We start from the raw sequence: 18,081 nt of genomic DNA on the forward strand, positions 1-18,081 counted from the left end.
AGGCTTGCCTACAGCCTGACATAAACTGGCCAGTACAGAGCGGTTAAATGAAGTTATTGACCAACTTAATGGCTTAATATCATGCTACTGAAACTCAAGTCCAAATGTGTTACCATGTACAACAGAGGCTTAAAAGGGCGGCGTGTAGAAACAAAACACACTCATTGTCTCTACAAAGAAGCAGGCCATAAAACAAAACAGGCCATAATGGAAAGAGGCCATAAAAGAAAGGGAAGAAAAACAGGTTAAATGATAATTCTATCCATTATGAAACTGCAAATATGAGTGTTTGTTATTTATATAGTGTATAGTTTCAGAAACAGTTTAATATCTCGAGCAGTATTTCGCATAAAAGCAAATAATTTCAAAGCAGAGGTGCACTGTTTACATATTTGAGGTGTGTTTAGTGAAAAATTTACCCACTAGGTTATTTTGTCATTAACATGGAACGAAAAGAAGGAAAAGGGAGAGGCAGAGAAGTGACGCGCATTCTTCGTGTGTGAGAACAGTTGAAAGCCAGCTGCCGGCATCCGCCATGCGGACTGCTGGCCAGAGTTCATTCTCTTCTTTCCAGTCAGAACCATACGCCGCTCACCTTCGCCTGCTATGACATTGTCACTGACTATGGGATTGAGTGATGTGTATGTTTTGCAAAGATCCAGCTGGAAATTAGAGCTCAGGGGATAGTGTGGCTGCTTGTACTACTGGCTCTGTTGTGGGCTTTGATTGCATCTTCCAAGTGTACACACAGCCTTTCCTCAGGGTGCCTGCATGGAGAGAGTTCCCTGTTCCTAAGAGACCATCATCCTATCAGATTGAAGCAACACTCCCATGATCTCTCTTAATGTCAGCTATCAAATAAGGCCTATCCCCAAACACAGATACCTTGGAGGCTGGAGCTTCAATCCTCTTGGTCTGTGGGGAAACTCTATCTATCCCAAAGACTGAATGTATTTAACTCTATATACATCAGTGCTGCAGTAACCTGTCGGAGCATGAAAGTTCCAATTCCTATTCCTAGGAAAATGTTACTCATTTGGTGCATTGGAGATCTGTGGCTCTCTGCTTAAGGCAAATGCTTTATAGCTCAGACTTTCTTGAGTATCCAGGATCGCTTGGACCGGAGCGTTCACCGGTTGCTTCCAATTCTAAAAACAACTTCTTTCTAGGAAACTTTAGTCTTTTATTGCTTTTCTCTCAGACTGACACAGAAAGCCTTTCTCAGGATCTTCACAGCACATGGGAGTACTTTGTGCTCTTCTTGGCGCTGTCTTCTATAAGCCTCAACACGACTCCGCCCCCTCCTGGACCAACCTATCTCAGGTATTAGCCTGAAGCAACAACACCCATGCCTGTTACCTGCCTGAACCAATGCCTCTTCCGATCCCAAACATTGCCTGTACCTGTGATCCAGATTGAAAGCCTGGATGTCTGTCTGGTTTCCACATATCAGTCAACCTAAGGAGAAAGAGCCCAAGAGAAAACTGGGGATACGTGCTGATGAATCAGCCCCAAACACACTAGGTTAAACCCTCAGCTGCCCGAGCTTCCAGATAAATATTGACTATAAACAAGAAATTAGGTAGACTTTAAAAATAAAAGGCATAGCCTTATTTCTCCCTCAATTTCTAAACAACGAAAGAGAAATAGAATAGAATATTCATAATGTGATGTAGTAATGTAGAAGACTGAATTGTTTGGATAACAAGAATGACATTTAGGCATATTTAAATCAGTTGATTTAACACATTGGTAAGAAAAGCTACACTGGTGTGGAAAATGGTGGCCAGGGGCTAACAAGTGTTAGTTGTGATTTGGCTAAGCTTTGCAGACCTGGTGGGCAGAATAGTGACTATAGTTAATACCATCTTATAAGTGGGCATAGAAGTACATATCTGTCATACCAGCACTTGGGAGGTAGAGGCAGGAGAATCAGGGGTTCAAGTCATCCTTTCCTGAACAGTAAGTTCAAGATAACCTAAATGGTAGACAGCCAGGTCTTTAAAATTGAGTAGCAAACTAAAAGCACATTGCCCAGGAATGATTTGTGCAAACTCAGGTCTAAGATGAGAAGGGCCTGGAAAGGCAGGGGCATGACCTTGTGGGCAGCACTGGGGGACTGACACTTGGGTCTTGGTTTCCTGTCTCTCAGTCTCAAACTTGTTTTATAGATTTCCAATGTATAATATTTTAATTCTTCACACAGCTTTTTTAAAGTGGTAAAATTTTACCTTGGTAAAACAAAAATGAGTATCCTAGCAAAATGATAATTCCTTGTACAATGAAAATCACCAAGAAGCTATACAATAGCCAACCATCTGGTCTTCCCAAATCAAAACCTTAACTTTGCTATTCGAATTTCATACAGATTGTGGGCAGTTATTAAATTGGCAACTACTCTTTACAGTGGTGTTTTTAGCCCAACCAACTTTACTTGTACCACACGGCTATGTAAAGCTTTGTCTAACTTCTAATAGAGCAAGCCATAAATGCATGCTTGCTATTAATTGAGCAATATTCTAAAGGATAATCGTGCAAAACTATTTCAACAAACGCTTATACTCATCTAAAAACAAAAAACAAAAAAACAAAAACAAAAACAAAAATTCTAAAACTAAAGTCATTTCTACTCCTATATGAAATTTGCTAAGTAAGAGGGGGTGGGGAGTTACAAAAAAAAAAGCCACCTCATCAAACAAAAGATTGCCTTTCCTCATTTATATCTTCTTCGTCTGTGCAATCCCACACATACGCAGCTGATTAGCCCATTGCAGAGGCAAGCCATCTCATTCTGCAGACACAGCACTTCCTCAGGAACTCCTGAATCACTCCGACGTCAAGTGAGGTCTTTTACTCAATCTCTTATGTGCCTACCCTCAGAGGACTGACTATATCTTCATTTCTGCACCACGATCAGGTGGCCACCATTCTCCTTCCCACTAGACTCCAGGCCTCCTGCCTCCAGAGATGATGATCTCTTTCCTCACCAGCCCCATTACAACTAATTATAGTAACACATACAAAATCAATGCACACCACGACAAAATAGAATACAGGAACCTAATATTCACCATCCTACCAATCATCAATCAAAAACACTTGAGGGGAAGGAGCTACATCTCAACTGAACATGTACAAACTTATTTTCCTTATCATTATTGCCAAATCAGTGCAATATATCAAGTATTTGCATAGAATTGATTTATTTTGACTGTTAGGTCATTTAAGTAGTCTCGTTGGACTTTTAAAGTACATGAGGAGATGGGCCTCTTGGTATGCCACGATGACACCATTTTACACAAAGGACTTGAGCACCTATGCATTTTGGTATCCCAATCTTGATAAATCCTCAATACTAAAGCATGATTGGACTTAAGTCTCTGCACCATGAGACCCAAGGAAAGGCTTCTTTGGAAAAAGTTACAAAGTAAAAAGCATAAGTAAAAGAAGAATGGAGAAAGAACAAGAAAAGAAAATGCAAAAGTCTTTGATGGAAGTCAGAGTAAGATAGAAAATCATTACTTGAACATTGACTTTGTGAAGAGAGAAACTTATAGTATAGTAACCAGCAAAACTAAAAACCAGATGTGTCTGCATCATCTGCTGCAGATGCACAGAACAAACAAGACAGGAAAGAAGACAGAAGTAAAAGGAAGGAAAGGCCAAGAGAGACCCCAGACAGAATCATATGAGCCTATCCCTTTTCACAGGGTAAGATCAAGTGTGAGCCATTTTATGTGACCAATTCAACCCATTTAGTAATGGGTGCCATTTCAACCCATCAGTAATGGCAACCAAAATGGTAGCTAGTGCCTTCTTATGCTCCCAGACAATTGAAAAGTCGTCTCTGAAGATTTGTGAGTGTGTGTGCTGTTTCTGCACAGGCAGAAAAAAAGAGCTTAAAGACATCGTGTGCTTCCTAAGAGACCACACAACTGTAGTCTTTTGGAGGAAGCTTTAGAATGTGCTCTGCCTTTACAGATATTATAAAGCCTTTTATTATAAACCAGAAAAAAAAATACAAGAGTAAGAATTAACATTGAAAGCTAGGGTAATGGTTCAGTGCGTAGGAATACTTGCTATACAATCATGAAGATCTGAGTTCAAATCCCCAGTACCCGCATAAAAAGCTGGAGACAGCTGCTTATGCCTATAACCCCCATGTTGTGGGGCAGAAACTGATGTATCTTGGAAACGCACAAGTCATCCAAGCAGGGGAAAATGGCAAACTTCCACTTTAGTGAGAAACTGTGTCTCCCTGGAATTAGGGAGATAGTGACAGAGGAGACAGCTAATTCTTCCACTGGTTTCTACATGTTCACAGGCCCATACAAGCTGTCATACACTCACGTGCATGTACCATAAACACACACACCCCATAGAAAGAATTAACATTAAATGCATCCATTATAACAATAAAAAACGATGTTCCCTAATTATCTTGGAACAAAATCCAGTTCAATCTTGCCTACAGGCAAATATATAATAAAATAACATGCCAAGTTTAAAATCAGATATTTAGATGAAGTCATTTCAGACATAGACAAACAGCAATACGAATTAGCAACATTAATTTGAAATTTTAAAAAAGGGTAGAAAATTCCTGATGCAGAGGATTATTTTACACTGTATCTCATATTATGTATTTATCACTGACACTGTTAGAAAGTAGTTGACGTTAGAGAGAGAGAGAGAGAAAGAGAGAGAGAGAGAGAGAGAGAGAGAGAGAGAGAGAACCACCTCAGCAGAATACTAAGGGGCCATTATTGGTCTATAATGGCTTAATCAGGCTAACAGAATCTAGAGTTTATGAATATTAGTACTGTGGCTGGAGAAAACCAAACTCCTTTTAAGTATTTAGGAAGCAAAAACCCTAAATCACAAGAACTAAAAGCTATAAAATCTACTAAACTACTTTTTTATTTTTTTGGATTTGTTTTTTTTTTGTTGTTGTTTTTTGTTTGTTTGGTTGCTTGGTTTTTTGTTTTGTTTTGTTTTGTTTTGTATTGATTTGTTTTGTTTTGAGACAGGGTTTCTCTGTGTAGCCCTGGCTATCCTGGAACTCACTCTGTAGACCAGGCTGGCCTCGAACTCAGAAATCAGCCTGCCTCTGCCTCCCAAAGTGTATAAAATCTACTTGCACTTACAACAATCAACAAAACTTATCATGGGAAGTTTCAAGTGCATAAGTGTCTACGATAGAGCAACCTTCAGTTGTATTCCATGAAGTTCCATGAAATGCCGCAGAGATGTCTATCCTCCCTATATTGTTTTAAATTTCTCAGCAAATAGCAATAACATAAAACAAAGACTCCAGGCATACAGTCCACAGAGCGAGCCCCTTCGGCGTGCTTCAGTCCTCACTTTCAAATGGAAAATCCCTCGTCCCTCGAGAATGAGTAAAACTTAAAAATACTGTTGATAATTTCAAAAGTATTAAGATGAAGCACTGTTTATCAAATATACTAATGAGCATGCCCAAGGTCTATTCTTATGTAATTTCATCATTTAAAGTAAATGACTTCAACTCAAGAAACCGAAAACCTGAGTTCCATATTCACTTTCGGGAACCAACCTTCTTTGCCTCCGACCTCCCCTTCCTCTCCCAGCCCAGATGTCCCTCAGATGGACTTCAAGTCTCAGACGCATCTCCTCTGACTCAGAAGGAACGTCCGCCCTGCCTCTTCCCCTGAGCTTCTTCCCTCAACACACGGAGCTCCCCAAAGACTATCTCCTCCTTCATTGGAAATATCATGAGTAAATATCACGAAGTCCTGCTCCATCTTATTTATTTTATCATGCTCAATGATCACAAATACATATTTGTATTTATTCATCCTGGTATTTATTATAATTAAATTCATTCAACGTTCTATTCAAAAAAAAAATGTTTCTGCCCTGTGTAGTATATTATACTACGCACTGGGAAAACAACAGAAAACAAAATGCAAATTCTTTTCTTAAGTATTTTTCCTCGGCTAAGAAGTGAGAAATATGATGAAGAAGGGACTAAGACGCAAGCTGCAAGCTTGATGCACAGGAAAGATCATTCTGTCTCACAGGCAGGCAGTGAGGGAAGGTCTCACGGAGATGGCTGTGACCTTTGAGGCCAGACTTGGCTGGCTAGAGCAAGGATTTAGATACATGGGGAGAAAAAATTCTAGGCAGAGTCAACAGACAGCCTGGAAGCCACAGTCCTTGTGTAGATAGCTCTGTTGTAGCAATGGCTTAGAGTAGGGATAAATAGCTCAGCGGCCTGCAGCAATGGGCAGAGAAATACAAGCCCTGGAGAAGATGCAGGCAGAGATAAGAAGTATAGATTAAATAGGAAGCATATCACACGTAGTGACAATAACCCCGTGATAGAAAATTAAAACAAAATATTTTAATGAATTGTGCAGACAGTTTAGTTACAAGGCAAAATGTTAGTAAATATTCAAGAAGCCCTAATATTTTAAGAACTACAGGAAATTATTCCAAAATGTCGTAATAAGGAAGCCTGGTTTTGGTTTGAGTATGGGAGACCATTCTGCTCAGGTTGGGTTCAAATTTGCGATATAGCTGAAGATGGCCTTGAACCCTCCCTCCAGTCCTCCTGCCTCTGCCTCCCAAGGGCCCTGATTATAGATGTGAGTTGCCATGCCCAGCATCAGGAAGACACAACGGAGTGCTGAGACTACAGATGAATCTCCCATCCGTGCCAGATGCTCCAATGTGCATTTTTCTTACTAGAGGATGAAATAAGCACGAAGAATTTTAACACAGGATTTGATCATCGTAAACAGGACTTGATCCAGGCCCATGTAAACAACAGAGGTGGGCCAAGTCCTACTGCTTACCTCAGTAGAGCAATCATAGTTCAGAATGACCGGTAGACTTTTCTGGAACCCCCACCGTAGGCTGTTGGAGTTTCTCAGAGTGCTCCTAAGGCTCCAAGGATTTCCAGGCTCCTCTGAGGACTCAGCCTGCCCTTTACTGTCATGACAGCAAAGGAAACCCCACAAGTTCCACAGCTAATTAAAAGTGTCTTTGTTTCTCCCTTTAGACCCCAAATCACCATTAATCCCCCAACAATTTTAAGAATCTTAACTGGAAAGGATTGTTGGGGAGCAGGGGTGGGGTAGGGGTTCTGCTCACCACACAGGACACTATGCCAAAATCCATAGCATTTCCTGTTTGGGCCTAGGGCTGACAGTAGGGCCTCACACAGGGCTCTACCACAGGGCTACAGTCTTGAGCTTCTTTTAACTTTCTATTGCGACATTCTTTCTAGGTCTGAACTCATTGTCTCATTTGAATTTCCTCCCATGATTAGAAATGTAATATGAAATGGTTTCTTTTCAGGGTCTAAACATCAACCCAGAACCGTCCCATCAAGAGAAGCCAGAGTGGATTCTCAAGGAATTCCTGGTTGAGTTCAGTTCTCCACTAGAGAAAAACACTTTAAGGCCAAATTACATCTTGTCCCCCAGTAAACCACTACCGTAGATTTTCTTTTTCCAGTCTCTTGTAGGCCAGGCTGACCTTGAACTCTCAGAAATCCTCCTACTTTGACCTTTACATGCACCACCTAAGTTTATGTGATGCCAGGAACCAAACTCAGGGCTTCAGGCAGTAAGCAAGCCACATGCCAGCCTTGAGTAGATCCTTTCACTCGCAAAGTTCCCTGTCAAAGAGCTAGCTCACTACATACATTTCAATGGCACGTACATACAACGAGGCTCCATGTATTGTGAGTACGCCTAAACACTCTGAGCTCTGTCTTCAAAGGGAAGCTTCAAACTCAGATTTCCAGGTACCAAGAGAACACCTCTACCTGTGCTGTTTTAGACACTTCTAGAACTAAGAACCCCCACTGCAATTATTATATACCCTGGTGCCCCATCTGGTAATGGCATCATAAAGACCACTTTAGTTCCGTTCAAGACTGGCCCCATTGCCGGGCGGTGGTGGCCCATGCCTTTAATCCCAGCACTTGGGAGGCAGAGGCAGGCGGATTTCTGAGTTCGAGGCCAGCCTGGTCTACAGAGTGAGTTCCAGGATAGCCAGGGTTATACAGAGAAACACTGTCTTGAAAGAGAGAGAGAGAAAAAAAAAAAAAAGACTGGCCCCATGCACCTAGCATGATTTGCCAGAAGCCATATATTCCAGTCATCTTGCTCAGGCCTGTCACTCACTTGTACTACTCCTGGGCCTTCCTTTTGACTCTTAGGCGTGGACCCAGCATTCAGCTGCTGTTCCAATCACTCAACTACTTCAAGGCAGGCAGGGTTCTCCCTCCACCCTCAGAAGTGTGTGGAGAACTCTGTGTAAACTTTGGTTTGGAGTATTTATCACTGGCTCCCTCATCTGAGTCATCTTTGACCGTGTCTTTCCATGTTTATAATCTAATTGAGAGCAAGACCCGTGCTTTTTTGGCTGCTGTTTAATTTTTCTTTCTAAGTGTTCTCAGGCATGCATGAGGACCCGGAGTCCTCTAAGATATCAGATGCATGAAAGTTAACTGACAGGCTCTCAGATAAAAATGCCTTGAAAGAGGATGTTGCTGACTCTGGAGAAGCCAGCAGCCCGCCGTGGCCTTTGAACCTTTGTGTCTGTGTCTACTCAGAGAGGAAGCCAAAGGCTTCTCTGTGGATCTGCAGTAAAGAGTGGGGCAGAATGAAAGCTTCCTTTCTCAACATAACAATAATCCTTCTCCCAACAAATCACAGTCCAAGCAGGCAAGCAATCCCTTGACAAAAGGCAATTCTGCTTGCGTTGAGCTGGGTTCCTCCATTAAGAGCATGCGCCACCCTTATCATCCCCTGATTAGACTTCTAAGGAGGTGGGGGAGGGAGTCTTTGTTTAATGCTCCCATAGGACAACCTGCCTATAATGAATAACTCCACCTGTCTCCTCCAGACCACAAGTGGTTCCAGGCCCTTCCCCTGGTGCCTTGTTTCTATCTAACAAAAGGCCCACAGATGCTTAGCACGTGTTCCCAAAAGCCCCTCCTCCCCTTGCTGGAGACCCAGGGGCAGCAGAGCCCTAGTGGAAAGAACACGCCCTGCAATAGCATTATTCATCCTGACTGTCACACAGCTGGAAATGGTTTTCTGTTTCCCCTTTCATAAGAGTTATTCGAATCACTGACAAGAACTCTCTTTTGGATGAAGTCAGGCTGTGTTTAAAAAGAGCCCATGCAGGCTCTTCTGGCTTCTGCTTGTCAATTTTGATGGCAACCTTGGGTACAGCCTGGCTAAGACAAGGAGGAACAGAGATGAATAGAGACATACTGGCATGATGCACACAAATATATAAAAATATAGCTGTGCGTGCAAGCAAGCATATACAGTGTTCTAGGCTTGGGTAATCAAAGGCCAAGAATAGAAGGTTTTAGAGCAAACTGACAACAACTTAGTTACCTCAGATAAGCAGCTGACGTGGCAGAGGTCTTGTCTCTTACTGTGGACATGTGTGTACTGTTTGGATCACTACAAAAAAAATCTACTTTTACAAATGAATACAGTACTGGATGCTTTCTATAATGTTTATATTCTTAAGTGATAGCAACCAGACCTTAAAAGTCAAATGCCAGACTCTGAATTTTCTAGGAAAACAGCCATAAACTGAACAGAGAAACTCACAAGTTGGGTCAAAAGCAGGAATGAATATCCAGAAGGAAATAGGAGCAAGCCAAGGATACAGACAAGACACGGCTGGGTCTAGCACTACATTTCTTCACTACAACACTCAGTTAAATCTTGGTGAACTGTCTGTCTTACGTATATAAAATGAAGTCCTGAATACCAGACTCTGACTCCTTCACTGAAGGGAAACACTGAGGGCTTTGTAGGTTCTGGAAAATGGAAGAAAAATTCACAAGTTGAAAGAGAGAGAGAGAGAGAGAGAGAGAGAGATCATGATAGAATAGCATCTCCATGACAGAAGAAGCCTTACAAAGCTTGTTTCCAACTGTTCCCCAAGTGTGGGTGGACATTTAACAAACACCTACTGAATATAAATGAATGAATGAATGAGTGAGTGAATGAATGAATGAGCTATAGATGGGATTAAATGAAGTGCCCATGAGGATAGAAACTAAACTTGAGAAGCAGTTCATATCAATACATGTTCCTGTTTCACAGATGTAAAAAGAAAGGCCCTTTGACTTACTGAGCCCAGCAGAGTTAGCCTTAGAGACCTCCTGACTCTGCTAGCTCGATCCCTTTTGTTCTCTATGCTTGGCTTACTTATCTCCTCCGGTCCTTCCAGAGTCTAATCTCCAGTGGTTCCTCCCAGATCTTCCGCATCTCTACTTCCACTGCCTTGACCCTTGACTGAGCAAGCCAGGTCCCCTGCCCCTTTGCCTTTGATGTTCCCATAGGATCAGGAATTTATCATTCAGAACCCTCACCAGCTTCTTGGTTAAGGGTAGAGGGAGCCTGAATTGTTCATTTATGTCTATCCCAGGTACTTAGCACGAGGCCTGGATGCATCAACAGTCAGTTACATACTACTGGGCTTGGTCAGATCTTGCTTTCAATTCCCAGCAATCCATCTCCCTCCAAAGAGCCAGGACTATCCTTTACCAGGACAGAAATTCACTGAAGAGTTAAGAGAATCCCTGGGATGCAGGGTGACCGGAACACTAATCTAGGCCATTGTTTCAAATTTTGATAATGGGGGGGGGGGAATCCCCTTGGGGTGTATAGTAGTTCATCCAAACACTTGGGAATGGTTGGCTGTGAGTCAGAAGCCAGGCTGTGTTTCATAGTTCAGGTTAGCCTGGGCTACAGTATATGATCCTGTCACAAAAGGCAGGAAGTGGGAAGCTCTAGAGTAAATGGATAGGGAGGGTAGCAAGCTTGCTGAGGAGAATGGGCCCAGGAGCTCTCCGAAGCTTTCCACTGAATGCACAGGCAGGCAGAAAGTCCACACCAGACAAGATGTCCTTTAAATGACGGTTACGACCTAAGAAGAGATCCAAAGCCACATGTTCCCAGCTGGGCTTTCTTCCTCTTTAGAGTTTTGAAGGCATTTTCCTTTATTTCTATGCTACCACAAGCACACCCCGGCCTACCCCACTCGGGCTCATACATGTTTGTTTTAGCACCGAACTAAAGTCAAGAGTCTGCCCTGTCATTATATCACTTTTTTAAACAGTACCACAAAAAGAAAATAAATTATAACCTAAATCCGTGGATGCATTAAAATAGTCCCCTTTCATTTTCAGGAGGGGGGAGGGGAAGCCCTGAACATTGGAGTTAAAGCTTCCTTAGCACTGGTGGGGCAGCAGAAGAGAATGTTCAGGTATTAATATGATTCCCTGGGCCCAGTGTAGCAAGCTGGTTGTGTAAGAACACTATAGTGAACTCACACTAACTTATCAGGACAAAGAACCAAGACACTGCACTACAATTCACCACTCACTGAAAAGTGACCCTTTGAGAAACCTTAAAATAAAGTGCATCAGCCTTGGATGTCTTCAAATTAATTAACTAGTTGACTCTTTTTTTTTTTAACCATGCCAAACTGAAGCCCCCATACCTTGCAAAAGAATTTTAAAAAGTAAATAAACAAATTCATTGAAAGCAACTAAGAGGATCGTGCATTTAAATTGTACCCAGAAGACAATAAAATGCTGACAGATCTCTTTTAATGATCTGTCTTCTTAGCCTCTCTAAACTCAGGGGTAATTCAAAGTCCTTACCCAAACCAGCTTGACATGCAGCTGAAAACGCATGTATTCTTACTGGTCACAAAGAAGCAGAGGGTAGGAGAGGGGGTCCTGCACTCTTCAATGGAATTCCACCGAGATTTCCCCTGAGACAGAAGGAGCTAACGGCTTTAGAGATGAACAAACAAAACCAGTACTTACTGCTCTACAAGACTGAGCTAGGAACTTCTGTTGGAGTGTTGGAAGTTAAACTCTAGAAAGGCGTCTTAGAGATCTACTCCCCCAACCCCCCACCCCACGCCCACCCTTTAAAAGATATATTAACTCTATTTCTACACTAATAACAACCCTCTCTGGTCTGCAGTACACATATTCCGCACTGTGGTTAAGATACTATGTACAATATAAACAGGGTCAAGAATGCCAGTTGTGGAGAAGAGTCATATTTAAGTTAGCATTGGCCAGCAGGCTACCCGAGAACAGAAAATGCAAACATCCCATGGCCAGCATTCTGTCTGCAGAGGAACTTCCACGCACATGCTCAAAAGACCCCACAACCCCTGTGCAACCCAAGGGCCTCATCATACTAAATCAAGTTTCGAAAAAGGAAGCGGGGAGGGAAGAAATGGCAAGCAGACTGTTCTAGAAGCTTTGACATGAGAACATTAAACAAACTGGCAATGGCGAACCTACTAGCCATGCGCTTACACCGGAATGTAAGGGAACACACATTCAGTCATCTCTCAGATGTTTTCACCTCTGCTCTGCTGCTAACTGGTATGATTGAGGGTGGGGGTCTGTGGGTCCTCAGGCATCTTGGGGTTAAATAGTGACAAGCCATAACTCCTTAAAGTGACATCCAAGCCTTCCCCATCACCACCAGGGACGGTGACAAGCACCTCTAATAGGTCCTCACTGTTACCATTGTTCTTTAAGCCAAGCTGTTTGCCTCCCCACCATAGATGGATAGATGGGGTTTCAGGTGCTGCTTCCAGCCTGCCACGATTGGTCCTCAAGACTTCTCTGTCGTCACATAGTGACGCAATATGGCACATACTCTTCTCTCTGTCCACCACAGCTATCTGTTTCTCACCTTCTGTACTTCGGCTTTGACTAAACCCTTCCCTTCATTCTCTTTGAACCTGTTGCAAAAGAATTCAACAGTTGCTTGCTGAATTGAATTTGTCTCCTTCTCTCCCAACACTCCAACACATCCCTAACAGATATTCAAACTCTTGCACAATAGAGCCTTTCGAATTACCAGCCTTTGCAAAAAAAAAAAAAAAAAAAAAAAAAAAAAAAAAAAAAAAATAGTAAGAAACCAGACAGAAAGTAAAATGCTGACTTAGCAAAGGCAGAACGGACTTATGGGTCGGGGTGTATGACGTCATACCTCACCTTCAAAGTAAGTCTCGTTCATGGGCAGCCTGATGATACCAAGGAGAGAGAGAGGAAGGAAAGAAGGAAGAAGAAGATGTGAGGGAAGGGAAGGAAAGAAAGAAGGGCGGAAGGGGGAGGAAGGCAAGGAGAGAGAAAGGAAGGAGAAGAGAGGCAAGGAGAGGGGGCTAGGGATTCAAGGAGGAGGAGGGGGAGGACGGAAGATCAAAGGAGGGACTGAGGGTGGGTGGCCACACATTAAACACAGACATTAAAAACTTGACCTTAAACTAAAACTTCTAAAGACATTATCAGTCAAATACTTGTAACTTCCCACTGAAATCAGCATGGTGTGTTCTGTTCCGAGCACAAATTTTTATACCAAACGTCTGAAGCGATCCCTTTTCCTCAAAATCACAAATTCCAGACTGAATGTTAATATGCCCTCAAAGGCTCAGCAACCAGGATTTATTCTTCCCCTGAATGTCCCACTAGGTCAAACAACAGATTCTGTAAAACCCAGCATCTACGATAGAATCTGAAAAAGTAAAATCAAATTACATTCTGGAAAATACTAACTCTGAATGAAAACAGAAGTCTCTGAAATGCTGCCACTTAAATTTCCACTTCTGTGATTTCTTTAATTTCTTTAGCATCATTCACTGGGACTCTGAGCTTTGGGTGTCGGTGGCATCTCCCCTAAGCTGAGGGCACAAAGGGCGGAGGGGGGGGCAGGTGGTGCCTAGTAGAGGCCAGGCCACAAGGATCGCTTAGATCTCATGTCAGTTTTAAGCAGCCTCGCTGAGAGAGAGAGAGAGAGAGAGAGAGAGAGAGAGAGAGAGAGAGAGAGACTAGAGAAAGCCAACTCCATGCTTAAGTCCCTCTCTCCAAGCATCTCCTCCCTGATGGATTTCTTTTCTCCCAACTTCTTTCTGTTGCCCTCCCATTTCCCCACTAGACTAATTTTTCTCCATTTCCTTCTTCAACTTCAACTATTCTATCATGGAGGAGTCACCCACCAGCAGTTCCAGCTAAGATCATCCCACCCATTCATTTTCCTGATGAGGACACCAAGCCCAGGAGCCCAGAGCCCGTTCAGGGTGCACCGCTAGGGGACGCTGTGTACAAGGACGCTCTGATGTGGAGGCCCAGTTTGGCAGGCACACATTGCCTTTCCGCCTCAAACTGCTTCCCTCTCTTTCTACATTTTCCCCCCTCACACTCACACTCAAGACCAAAGAAAAGGAAAAATCAAATAGAATTTAGAAAAAATATACAGTTCCATATACTTAGAGCCTGGTGGTTGTTATTCATGATGTTGCATCTGGAGAACCAGGGGTAAAAACTAGATGCTATTACAGCTGTGTTTTAATGCAGCTGGCTGTGGTGCACGGGGCCTTAAGCAGAATGTTGACTCCTCTTCCTTGGTATTCAGTCTATCTGACAAGAGACTACGTTCTTCCATTTTCTAAGATTTTGAAACCCGGACTTCTGGCTTCATAGTCATGTTAGGTAAGCCAAGGACACTTACACAAAAGGATAAGCACGCAGCACTACAGAAAAGAATAGAGGATTCTGCTTTAATAACTAGCTACCTTCATCTAGTTGCAGTTAGCAATAGGTATCTATGACGATGGGAGGGCTTAAGAGTGAAATTTCACAAGCCAGTACTCGCGCTGGAAATCCACACGGAAGGAAAGCTCTGTAGATTTCAACTAAAAAGAAAAAGAAGAAGAAGAAGCACAGACTAAAGGAAGAAAGAAAGGACTGAGAAAAGAGACAGTCTGGGGCCCCAGCCTGGAAGCAGCCACAAGCCCTGGATGCCTCACATCAAAGACCAAATGGCAGCAAAGAAAAACAAGCCTAAAGTTTAAAACCATCCACACAGTAAAGTCTCCCTACAGGAGCAAACACGACCGATCAACCCATCCAAGCAAAGCCAGCTCCCTCCCCTGCCTTGCGTTTCCCAGGTACAGTCTAAGCCTCGGGCGGCTTCAAGGAAACTTAAGTTTAAATTCCTTAGACTCAAGGGACGACAAAGTCACTGGTGAGCAGTGAGCTCAGCGCGGGACGCGCGGACCTACCCGGGACATCTAAGTCCTCGGGATCGCGGCACCAAGAAACTTGGGGAGCCCCTCGCTAGCCCTCTTGCGTCCCCAACCCGACTCAGGTAAGCAACCGGAGGCCACCTACGTGTCACTCGGCGCACTGACCTGGCCAAAGGGCAGGAGGGCCGCCCGGGCAGCTGCGGCGACTTCCCTCCCGGGCTGGGTTCCACCGGCTGGTGCGGGAGGCCAGGGCAGCCTCGCCTCCTGCAGGCGGCCTCACACACGCGCGCACACCCACCCACTCCGGGCCCGCGGGCGCGCGCACTCACGGGCTCTCACGCGCACGGATACAAAGCCGCGGGTGGTGGGACAGTGCGAGCCGATCGCGCCAATGAGAGGCGGGGCGGTCGCCACCCGCGCCTAGGGTCACCCGGCCTCCCTTGCCTTTACCTGCTAGGTCCAGCTCCGCAGTTCCCGCAGCCCCCGGGCCAGCCCAGCCCAAGCCTCACCCCAGCACAACCCGGAGCCTACGGAGGGCAGCACTGCGCCGGAGGACAAGAGTCACAACTCCCGGGGTTTCACTGCCGCCCAGTTCCAACTTCCCGGGCTCCAGGAGCAGGCAGGCGGCAGAAGAGGCACGGGTGCCAGCCTCGTCGCCTCTCCGCCTTCTGGAGCTTTCTGCTACATCCACATAGCACAAGTCAGAAACTCCCCGCACCCCGAGCGCCTTTCCTCCCAAGCCGCTCTTCTCTCCTTACCTGCGTGGCACCCACAGCGACTCTGCCTCTTGTGGTCCCCTCCCCCAGTCATTCACTGAACTTCCCGCGCTGCTACAGGTCGGGGAGGGAGGGGGTGAGGGGAGCCTAAGCTTTTCATTCAGTACCTTCCTGGAGCTCTACCCTGCACATCAGACACACCCACCTCCGTCACCCCTGCCCCCTCCTGTGCTCACCCTAGCGCCAGGCCTCTTGCAGAGCTTTGGTGAACTCCCTGCGTGGTGCATTTTCGCTTTGTTGCTTTCCCCTCCTCATTTGAAAAGCCCTGGAAACCATCACAGAGCCTAGGGACAACAAGAAAAGAAAAGGGGGAAAAAATCGGTGTATGGCCTCTTTCTAAACTTTTCCAGGCAGCACGAAGTTTCACCCAGCACGGCCCTGTACTTCAGGCCATAGAAAAGAAATGGTTGGCTTTGCAACTGCAAATCAAAGCGAGTGTGCCTTTGTGCCCCTAGAGCTATGATTATAAATTTCTCTTCCGCTACCAGTGCAACTTTCCAAGGGCAAACTATGATTTTCATAGGATAATTAAGGGCGGGGAAGGCACACCTGGAAGTGTAGGCGGGGAGCAGGAGCTAAGAATCATTTTCTGGAGAGTACCAGCTCAGAAGCCTTACCATCACTCAGTAGTAGATGGGGACAGAGAGAGAGGACTCTCCAGCCATGCCAAGACACCCACCTGCTTCACACTCCAGGTCCCCAGGGTTTCTTGAGTCACCAGAATTTTCTGCCTCAACCCACAGCAGAGTCCTCCACACATCAAAAGCAGATGCCTGGGAGTAAGACCCTGAGGGACAGCGAGGGTTGTGGGAGCCCTGGAAAGCAGGGCTGGCTGAGAGCACTGTAGCTGATAGGAAATGAAAGGCAGCAAGGGAGTGGATCGACAACCCCTTGCTTCATACAGAGAGGTCGCTGTGCAACAGCGATGGGCAGATCAGATAAGACAAGAGGATAAGACACTGGGGGTTGCATAGTTTTCAAGCTTTCAACAGGTTGTGACTTGAAGGGCCCATGACCATTTCCTGTCCATGGTTTTTCACCGGTGCTCAATACTGAACTGTAACGCTGGCCATTTATTTATTCTCCAAAGCTGTTTACTTTTAAGAACCTCAGCCCTGGGGAGCTTGAGACAGAATGAAGAGCTATGAGCCAGCCTGTACTACATAGCCAATACCTGACCAGCCACGGCTATAAAGCACGGCTATAAAGCACCTCCCCAAAAAGGGGAGGTGGCTATTCCAATCTCTTTTTAAAAGACTCTGCTTTCCAAATCCATTTTATACCAATTTATGGCTTACTTAAAATACAAAAATTACACCCAACACCAATTCTGCTCTTGGCAACAAGCAGAAACACATCCACTAGGGAAACAGGTGTTGCTTGAGGTACTGTGCTTGCCTAGCAAGTACAAGATCCTGAGCTTGATCCCCAGCTGTACAAAATCTATAAAATAAATAAATGAACTTATAAATAAAAACCACTCCCTAATCACAAATAATGATAGTTGGTCTTAAACTATTAGGAAGTTGGGATGAATAGGAAGCCATCAAGTTTTATACATACATAGTAAAGAAATTAAGAATACACTGAAGGGGGGTTTGCTTTTTCCCTACAGTACTACTAAACTCAGAATAATCAGACCCATTGCATAATTTTCTTTCTCCTGCTGCTCATGCCACTGTTTGGTTTCTTGATAGCAATATTTCTATATTAAAAACATTTTTTTTTTTTTTGGTTTTTTCGAGACAAGGTTTCTCCGTATAGCCCTGGCTGGCCTCAAACTCAGAAATCCGCCTGCCTCTGCCTCCCAGAGTGCTGGGATTACAGGCATGAGCTACCACCACCCAGCTAAAAAACAACTATTTTAAAGTGATTCCCATGGCTAGCCATCCCTCGCAGACTAAAGGCACAAGGTAAATGAGCTTCTCTTAGCTTGTACTCACCTCAGATACTGGCTTTATCTCTTGCCTTCTTGAGGAATGTAGTTGCTTCTGGACTACTCTGTATTTGAGTACTCTGTGGTCCTTCTCAACCTCAGGTGGGGGTGTCTGTCCTCATTAGATACACGTGCTCACCAGGACATTAGAGGTGAAAAGATATACACTGTACACCCCACAGGTGTACAGTGCTAGCCTAACATTTGCTGGGTTTCACACACACACACACACATATATACACATAAACACACATACATACATACACATACAAACATGCACACATA

General features: G+C 44.3%; 1 protein-coding gene across 8 annotated transcripts in view; it reads right to left on the reverse strand.

The window, feature by feature from the left end:
- Positions 1 to 16,717, reverse strand: part of Lpar1 (lysophosphatidic acid receptor 1) — a 118,036-nt gene extending 101,319 nt beyond the window's left edge. The window contains exons 1-2 of one of the 8 annotated variants that reach the window (XM_052176542.1): positions 16,540 to 16,717; positions 16,037 to 16,144 (exon numbers count right to left, since the gene is read on the reverse strand). The gene's annotated coding sequence lies outside the window, so the exon portion shown is untranslated. Of the gene's footprint in view, positions 1 to 1,403; positions 1,459 to 13,057; positions 13,115 to 15,249; positions 15,429 to 15,534; positions 15,626 to 15,842; positions 15,975 to 16,036; positions 16,166 to 16,539 lie in introns of those variants that run through there. The other 7 variants (XM_052176545.1, XM_052176544.1, XM_052176543.1 and 4 more) reach the window with 7 other exon arrangements.
- Positions 16,718 to 18,081: the final 1,364 nt, after the last annotated feature.

This window comes from Apodemus sylvaticus, chromosome 3 (genome assembly GCF_947179515.1).
Source record: "Apodemus sylvaticus chromosome 3, mApoSyl1.1, whole genome shotgun sequence".
Lineage (NCBI taxonomy): Eukaryota > Metazoa > Chordata > Mammalia > Rodentia > Muridae > Apodemus > Apodemus sylvaticus.